Source organism: Mixophyes fleayi, chromosome 7, assembly GCF_038048845.1.
Source record: "Mixophyes fleayi isolate aMixFle1 chromosome 7, aMixFle1.hap1, whole genome shotgun sequence".
Lineage (NCBI taxonomy): Eukaryota > Metazoa > Chordata > Amphibia > Anura > Limnodynastidae > Mixophyes > Mixophyes fleayi.
In genome coordinates this window covers 78,740,282-78,750,313 of record NC_134408.1, presented here as the reverse complement: position 1 = coordinate 78,750,313, position 10,032 = coordinate 78,740,282, and positions in this window count along the sequence as shown.

Genomic DNA, 10,032 nt, shown 5'->3' with positions numbered 1-10,032 from the left:
GACTTTCCTCTGGATCCACGGCGTACACATTATGTCATGTACTCAGCTTTATCCAAATAGGCCGATCTCCACACTCCAGTACCATGGAGCTTTGCATCGCTTGCACTTCTGCCTTACACCACTTACGCCACTCCTGGGTACACTTTCCATGTTTCCATGTTCTCTTCAATGTGTGACTGGCTTTGCTCTGACACTGGAACGTAACCTTGGACTATCACTACAATGACACATGATTTGGGGAAGTTGTGAAATAGCTAGGGCATTTGATCTTTTGGAATGTCTTGCACACAGGGCCTACAGATGGCATACCTCTTACAGGGGTGGCTTGTTGGTGTAGGGCACACGTTCCTTTTGGATGACATGCAAACAGCAAATCTAAACCTTTTATGCTACAGCAATGATTTTATAAACAATCTATCTTGCTGAAATGTAGCACATTTAGGATTTTAAATACATTCTCTTGTAGCCTTACACCCACATGTTGTGTAATGAGATGAATAAAGACACACACACCAAGGTTTTTTGGAAAATTAGTTATATAATGTGGCAAGGGCTCAAAATTAACAACATATTTACAAGGAAAAACTATAATATTTACATCTAATACAGAAATTAAAATAAAGAGGACCAGTAGTCCAATGTGGCCTTCCAGTCGGCAACCAATCGCACCAGTTGCTGGCAGGTGGCCTCGAGATTGGCGAGTAAGTGGCCCATTTGGGCCAACAATTGGGCCAGAGTGGGTGGTGGTGTGACCAATCTCCGACCTTCCTCCTCAGGTGCTGAAAGGAACCAAACGAAAACAATAAATATACAGCTCTACCTAATTTGGCAAACAGACTGGACTTACTAGAGATGTGTACTGTTACATTACTTTCAAATGTTAGGCTTCTGCCAACAAAACCATTTAGACGCACATTAGACATTGCTAAGGCATTTGGATAAATGTCCTACATTCTGGTGAGCCACGGGGAGAGGGCCATGGACAGGGTTGTCTTATCCAGCATTATAGGCCCCAGGGCAAAGCACTACCATGGGCCACTACCTACACAATAACTCATAGGAAGTCAAAATATGTTGGTTGATATTGGAATTTAAAATCAAGCGATTAATATGCTGATAAGTTCACCAGCCTAGCGGCAACCTTTTTTAGGGCCCTGCCCTGCGTGGCCATGTGTTAAGATGGCTCTGGCTGTGGTTTGAGTGTTTAATGTACACCAAATTTGTAGCCAGATATTATGTGTAAAACCTGTGGCATTTATGTCACCATTTAATCAACATGTGTCACAGCAGGGATTATGTACAAGTTTAATGGACATCCTCAATCTTATCAAATTAGGTCCATCATTTTTCAAAAATACTTACTATCATCAAAGGCCACTGCCTCTTGGCTGCCCGATGTTGCCTCCTCCAATCGTTGATCCTCCGGGTCAGCCTCCTCCTCCTCCACTGCAGCTGCTGCCACTGCCACTAGCACCGGCTCCTCCTCCTCCTTCACTGCAGCTGCTGCCACTGCCACTGCCACTAGCACCGGCACAGGCTCCTCCTCCTCCGATGACACTGCCACTGCCACCGGCTGCTCCTCCTCCTCCTCCTCCTGTGGCTGCGGCTGGCGCTGCTGGTCGTCCCCTTCCTCCTCTTCCTTCTCCCCCTCTTCCGCCTGCGCCTCCACCACAGCCCGCCGGCGTTGCCGGCGTTCCCAGCGTGCCCGGTCTGTTTGAGAAAAGGAAATATAAACAAAAGGACATGTTAACACAATCACCATTTGAAAGGACTGATAGTATTATGACAATCAGGTGATCATACATATTTAATAATCTTTACATTGTCAGCAGCCAGAAATATTAGCTACTAACAATGCAAGGAGCTAAACATGATGAACACAAAGCATTTCACATGACTTGTCGGCCCGGTACAATGGGGCAGGGACTGATGTGAATGGAATCTCTGTACATTGCTGCGGATTTAGTGGCGCTATATAAATAAATGATTATGATGATGACCTTGCACAATTTTTGGTATTTTACATAGAGTTGTGGAATATCGCAGTGGCCTAGTGGTCAGCACTTTGCTCTCACAGCACTGGGGTCAGGAATTCAACTCCCTGATTATTGTTTCATATGTGTGGAGTTTGGAGGCTTGCTCCATATTTGCATGTGTTGTCTACCACACTCCCTAAACATACTACTGGGTGCCTAATTAGGTTTTGAACAAATTTGGCCCTAGTATGTTTTTTCATGTTGGTGAATTTAAGTCAGCAAGCTCCCATGGCCCTGGTAATGATATTAATTAGTTCTCTATTTACATGATCACAGAATTAGTGGATGGAGCTCCAAATCTTAGAATGTTGAGTATATTTTGGAAATCACCCTTTGTTGGGACTACCTCACAGTCTACAATAGTCAAAATAGGCAGTTAAGTAATGATTGATTAGCTATATCTAGTACACTCTGTAATCTGTTTGCATCTTATGGGAGTTTTTAAAAATTAGTCTATACACTAAGGTGTTTGGAATTTGAAACCTGGCTTTTACATCTTTGCCAAATAATGACAACACATCTGCCCCTACAAAAAAATTTTAAGGTAAGACCAGCAAGCTACAGCACACGGGTCAAGAGTTACAATGGCTGATTCCAAAACCCACCCTTAATGGTGAGATTTTTCACAATCAAACATTTAGGTCATTAAATTGCCAGCAGACAAATGTAGGAGACAGGAGGCAAAGCATTTAGGGTGCACTGGAAGGGGCATGTCCTTTAGAGTGTGCTTGCACATTGTTATGTAGGCCATGTCAGGTGATTTGGGTGAATTTATTTACAAACATATAACAAATATATATGTACACATGTGATGGTTTTTGCGATTAATACAGAACTCACTTCTTACAATCTCCTGCCGGAGTTCAGCAAGGAGCCCTGGTTGACGGCGCCGGAGATCGCTCAAGCGCCTCTGGAGCTGGACGACGCTCCTCAATAATCCATACCGCAGGCGGAGGTGTCTGCGGACCCTTTTATACGCCTCCAGCTTCAGCTCATTGGACATATAGCGTCCTAAGGACACGTTGTCCAGGACATGGAGCTCACGCCTCGCGAAAATGTTGGCCCTCATTTTTGCAAACAGGAACCAACACCCTCCAGTATTCTGCGCTCCGATTGGTTCTCAGAGCACGTATGGCCGTAACTCACGTCACATGCGGATCTTTCACACACCTGTGTTTCTCCCACAAAGAACATGGCGGCCCCCTACGATGAGACGAGTACTCTGTGCATTGCAATTAGGAGGAAGAGTGTACACCTGGTTTATTAATTAATCCAAACCTCCATTTAAACCTACCTGTGCTTTGCCTTACTGCCTGTTCAGTAGCTGATTTGACTTAACAGGACACATTGAACTGTGAAAACATTTACATACTTTGCCTAATAAGCAAACAACAAACAGTAACAACAAAAGTAAGTAAATTATTGTAATATATACAATGTGCTTGTCTCTTCTAATGTAGTGTTTTTTTTATTAATTAAATATGTGTGTCCTAGTTGACATAAACCTGCTATAAAAAGGGGCCTTGGCATCACATTTTAACATGGCACTAATGGTATATTAACCTACAATAAGCTAATCATTTTTATCTGATCAATCTTGCACTCAATAATATTTAGATGTTAGCATTGTTGATAACATCACATTAACTTGCATTTTAATCAACGTAATTTTTTTGTTTTGCAGGCAACCCCAAACATTACACACTGTTGTAATCTATTTTTTTTTCCTTTTTGTGCAAATATATAAAAGTAAGTATAAATAGGTCAGATATATTGTATTATATACCAATCGTTTGTACCTGCTCATTTAACCATCTGTGTATGCACAAAAATGTGTGTCCTAGCTGTAATGAGAGTGTGACCAGAAGTGGCCTAGCCCTCACATTTAACTGTAAAAGAATGCATTAGTAGCTTACACTATGCTAAGTACTGTTAGATTATCCATATCCCACACACTAATAACTGACTTATTGCATTGAGGGACACATGCATCCAAATGTTTAAATGTATTGGGACGCTTACTTAACAAATAGCATTTGTAGTGCACAAATTTAAGTGTGTTGCTGGCTGATTTTATTTACCAAAGTAATATTGGAAGCACGATATAGGGCTTGCTACTCCAAAAAACTTAATGTGATATCATGAATTTATGTATGTGGCTAAACGTGTTAACCAAGGTTAGGCTTTTAAAAATGGAAACTGGTAGTAGTAGCTGAATGTTGAACTAGTATTTGTACACCATTAATGTTAAAATACACTGGACAAAGTAAATGTTGGATCAATATAGAAGCAACAATGTTGATTTGAATAAGGTCCATGTGTTTTATACCTAGGTAGTACTTTCCCAAATTAAAACTTTTAAGGGGGTGGATGGCCATAAAATCTGTATTGGCACCTGATTATTTGCATTGCCAAAACCTAATTTTATTTTCTTTCCAATATGAATATGTGTGACCCAGGCCCCAGTGGGGAGCAGCCACCCGGACGGCCAGCTATGCGTAAATTTTTTTTTTCTAATGAGGAATTAGAGGTTTTAGTGGGAGGGGTTTTACAGCGATTCCATTCGGGGGACCGCCAGATTACGGGCCCGGAGCGTCACCGCCAATGGGAGCAAATTACATTAGAGATTAATGAAATATCGCCCCATGGACGAAAAGTGCATGAGGTTCAGAAACGGTACAAAGCCACTGTTTAGAAAAAATGCCTATTGAATGTGACTAACTCTGTGGAGTAGTATTTATTTGCTTTTGTCTTTTGTTTCTCTTTCTCTCTCTCTCTCTCTCTCTCTCTCTCTCTCTCTCTCTCTCTCTCTCTCTCTCTATATATATATGTACATTCTGTGTTAGTATTACTTAGCCAACTGTGATGTACAAGCAGCCTTGTGTGTATAATCTTTTCTTCTATCAGGCCCTTAGGTGATGGTTCCAAGCAGCATGGGCCTTGGCCACATTTACATAATGAGTTGTGCACATTAACCACAATTGTAAATTCCATGACATTAGTGTACAATGTGGCATTAATAAATGTGGTTGGATGAGTATATTGATTTTAACCTTAAAAAAATAGAAACAATTAACACCCTAATATTTGTCTATTCCGCAGCTGGGCAGACTATAAAGCTAGGCTGAAAAGCAAACTATCACGGCAACACCGCCATGCGCACGGGACTGGGGGTGGGCCACCAATGGACATTTCCTTGACCCCGCTTGAAGAGCGTGCCAGGGCCGCTATTTCTCTTGTTGAGATTGTTGGGGTGGGCGACATAGACACTGGCTATAGTCCACCCCGAAAAGGAGATTCCGCACCACTAGGTACAATGATGAGTGTGTTTAGTTACTGACTGTAAATGTTTCTATATGTCTGAGCAAATGTGTAAACTCTCTGGGTATGTCTGAAGGATTACTTTGATTGCACTATATTTTAGCCTATTACATTGGAGGAAATGTCATGTAGACTGTGAAGCTAAAAATTCTCTATATATACAGTTTTGTGCATAATTTGAATAAATTAAAGATTCTAAAGTCTCATTTGGGTGACTGTAAAGGGCAGGAAGCACATTAAAAGTGATTTCACACTTGACCAATGCTACTACAGGCATACCTCAATAGGTTTTTTAACAATATTATTGTTGGCAAATTTTTTTATCAAATATCTTAGTGTTTGTTTTAAATCTCTCTACAGATTCCCAGCAGCAGGCCACTGAAGTAGTTTCTGAAGTTGCCCGTGATGTGGAGGGGGATCAGGTGGATCCAGGTGACAATTCATGGTAGCGGGCACTCTCGGACGCATCACAAAGACTTTACTGCGCCACAGATTCACAGAATGATCACCTGGCACTTATAGCGAGCACTGTCCAACACACGGATCAGCAAATTACAAGTCTCATAAGCACACTCTCCACTTTCATGAGCACACACACCTCTTTAATGACCTCACACAACTCTTTAATAGCCACACACAACACCCAAATGTCAAATTTAACTCAATCTATGTCACATATCGAAACACTCCTGGGTGAACTCTTGCATGCCCACTCCCAACGCACCTCCGCCACATTCCCTTCACCCAGCTCAGATTTTGTGTTCACCAGCCCCCTTACCCAGTTGGCTGGTGGCTCCCCCCTCCCTGTTGGGTCTGTTGTGTCCCCCCTCCCTGTTGGGTCTGTTGCATCCCCCCTCCCTGTTGGGTCTGTTGCGTCCCCCCTCCTTGACCCAGCCCTCTGTCGTCTTATGTGTTTAGCTTTTGCCTGTGGCTTAGCCCAATCCCCTGTCGTGGTCCCTTCCCAATCCCCTGTCGTGGTCCCTTCCCAAACCCCTGTTGTGGTCCCTTCCCAAACCCCTGTCGTGGTCCCTTCCCAACCCCCCTGTCGTGGTCCCTTCCCAACCCCCCTGTCGTGGTCCCTTCCCAATCCCCTGCCGTGGTCCCTTCCCAATCCCCTGTCCATGAGCCTTCACCTCGTCGGACACAAACCGTTTCCCATGCAGGTTTGCCTGCTTCATCTGAGGCCTCTACATCACGGGTGACAAGAAGTAGGAGTCGGAGACAGCCCATTCAGACTCCTTACAAAAAATAAATAATAGTTTTTGTTTTAAAACATTATCTCATATTTGGATAACAAAATATGTATTGTTTAATAAAATTTTTCTTTTTTTATTACTAAGTATGTGTTTATTGATTTATTATTACATCATCTATGATGGTTATTTGTACGCAATACTTGTTATCAAGTATCAGCAAAAGATTACCTCCCAAAAAACGTCCGGAATCATGAAGGTTCTTTAAGGAATAGGTATTTAATTTCAGTGTGGTGTCCAAAAGGAAGTGGCAGATTGATTCAGGGTCATAAATGGAAAGGATCCTTATTACAATAATCTTCTATAAACCATGAATTAATGTCAGTGTAGTAAAATATCACCCTTTTTGTTTAAAAACTTACATACTGTCTGTATCTTAATATTGTTCAAAACTACTTGTTAGCTTATTTGAAGACGGTAATTAAAAGTTAATCTAGGACCCCCCCATAAGAATCAGCAAGCTCCATTTTTAAAACATACCCCTCCAATGCCACATGGTTTGGCCTGACTTAGTTACTTTGCCTTAACTTTCTAGAATGATTCAGGCCCCTGGTTTGGTCAAGAAGACTTAAACAAGAAGTTTATCAAGCTAAGCTTCAAAATGCTTTTGTCAGTATTTCTTTGTTTGTGTGAGTAAATGTTTTGACATCAAGCGTGGCACTACTACAGTGGGCCTTTATAGGTTGAAAAAATGATCCTGTAAAGAAAATTTTGTTTTTGTAAACTGTAAGTTGACACAAAGTAGCCAGAAAAGAAAGGTGCAAATAGCGCCAAAATACTCCTAACATTATTTCCCATCATGGCACAGGTCAAGTATTGGTAGCTACTATTCTGAACCGTTCTGACTGTAGAAAATTAAAACACATCTAATAAGGCATTTGTCTTTAAGAATAGTACTAATGCACAGTGTATGGTACACCAATCATCCTTTAGTCTAACGCTTGTTTAAATGTTACTTAATGTCCTTATTGCACTAAGCACATATAGTTATGGAGTCAAATTGGGTTCCTAGGTGCACTTACCCCATCCACCTCTGTCATACCACATCTACCCTGGCCCCTTCTGTTAGTCTGCAACATTCCCGTCAACCACACCACCATTGGAAAACACACACTGCTTGTTCTGCTGCATGGGCGTGCCCAGCTTGGATGCAGTCAGGTGATCATTCCAGACCAACCAGAATCACCAGCTCAGATCACATTAACTGATCAGCCAATAGTTGTTTTGGACACCCTATTTAAATCTGCTGCTGTGATCTGTTCATTGGCCGAACAACACACTTCTCTCCAGAGGATAGGTCTTGCCTCCAGTGTTTTGCCCTGCATTACAAAAGCAGATGTATTGGCCGCATTTGCAGACTGCTCATTCCCCTGCTATATTAGACAATCATCAAGAACATGAGCAGGAAGATGATCCAGTCTGCTAGGTTCTTATTCAGTCCAGCTCCAGCTAGTCCCAAGGGCCCATAAGCGGACCAAGAAATACAGATGGACGTGACATTTGTACACTATATAAGGGTGCATGTAGTGTTGTGTGAGCCGTTTGCTGTGTGCCTGGCTAATCATGTCAGAAGGACACTAAAAACATGGCATTTTTACGATGGTTTACTCTGCCAAAGAAACACACCCTGTAATGCAATTAAGTATAAACAACATTATCTACATCACCTAGTGATCATCATCATTTATTTAGATAGCGCCACTAATTCCGCAGCACTGTACAGAGAATTCATTCACAGCAGTGCCTGCCCCATTGGAGCATACAGTCTAAATTCACTAATATAGACACACACTCACACACAGACAAAGAGGGAGAGACTAGGGGGTATATTTACTAAACGGCGGGTTTGAAGAAGTGGAGATGTTGCCTATAGCAACCAATCAGATTCTAGCTATCATTTATTTAGTGCATTCTACAAAATGAAAGCTAGAATCTGATTGGTTGCTATAGGCAACATCTCCACTTCTTCAAACCCGCCGTTTAGTAAATCTAGCCCTAGGTTTTTTTTTTTATAGCAGCCAATTAACCTACTAGTATGTTTTTGGAGTGTGGGATAAAACCATGTTACAATACAAGAGGCGCAAAAGACTCTTCACATGTACTAGCATGTTTAAACAGTCATAGCTTCTAATCAGGGCCAAACTAACATAATTTACTAGTGACACACACACGGACATAGGATTTGTAGTCAAACCAAGCTGGAATGTGGCTTTTGTTGTTATGTTATATTTACAGAGAGAAATGTAACAGATATTTGGATAGTCTAATACATTTATACACCACAATAAATAAATAACATTGACAGGGGCACCAAACATGTCATATGACAGCTGGCAAACAATGTGTGTAATCAGACAAAGTTAACTAGTGCTAATTTTGAATAAGTGTGTTGGCCGTAATCCGACATTTTGCAGACTGAAGCTATTACCAAACTAGAGGTGAAGTATTACTTATCACAACAATGAAACTTTGTGAAGACACCATGAAAAGGGTGTATACTGTATTATTAGCTGTTCCAGAGGTGGGTTACACAATGTTAATCTGCCCTTGTAGCAACACTACACTAACTTAGGACAGCAACGCATTTACCATCATTGTTAGTGTTGGTTTTGTGTGTGCCATGTGGGTGTTGGGCCACTTTGAAACAAAGTGCCACTAGCACAGACAAAACTTAGTTATCCTGTTTGTGCAAGGGCCAAAAGTTTATAGTGTTGGAATTAACACCGGATAACATTTTTGCATTATTTGTATGCGTTACACATTTTATAATGCCTATATTGCTATGCACCTACCATGTTCCCTCTAAAAGCTGTAAAGTGTACAAGAAATTAACTTCTAAGCTACCAAACACACATACAAACCTCCAAACTAAACTCATTTCCTTTAACTGAACATAAACACCATAGAGTGTGTTTGTAGGCTATGGTGTGTCTGTTGCAAAGGACAAAAGAACCACACATTATAAATATTATATTTTCAAAGTATACCTGTTACACAATAGTTAGGAGAGCTATTTCCAAGGTTTTGTGTGTATTCAAACAGAAATCACAGCACTATATTAATGGTACAAAATGGCATGACAACAGATTGCAAAATCATTTGCAGGATAAGATATATTTATTACATATAGGAATCCAAACAGCCTAACAAAAACATAGCAACGAAGTTAATGGTCTGTGTGTGGCAAAGATCCTGGGATGAAGAGATGCCAATATGGCCAGACTGAAGAGAGACACAGGCAGCCTTCGAGCTCTGGAGAAATACTTCAACATGTAGTGAGACACGAATTGCACCACTCCCAAAATCAAACAAAATAAACAGTTTAAAGCCACAAAGACCACCACTCCACGCCAGGTGTTAGATACAGGCTGTAGATATAAGAAAATTAAAACACAGTTAGAAAAATTACCACTACAACACAC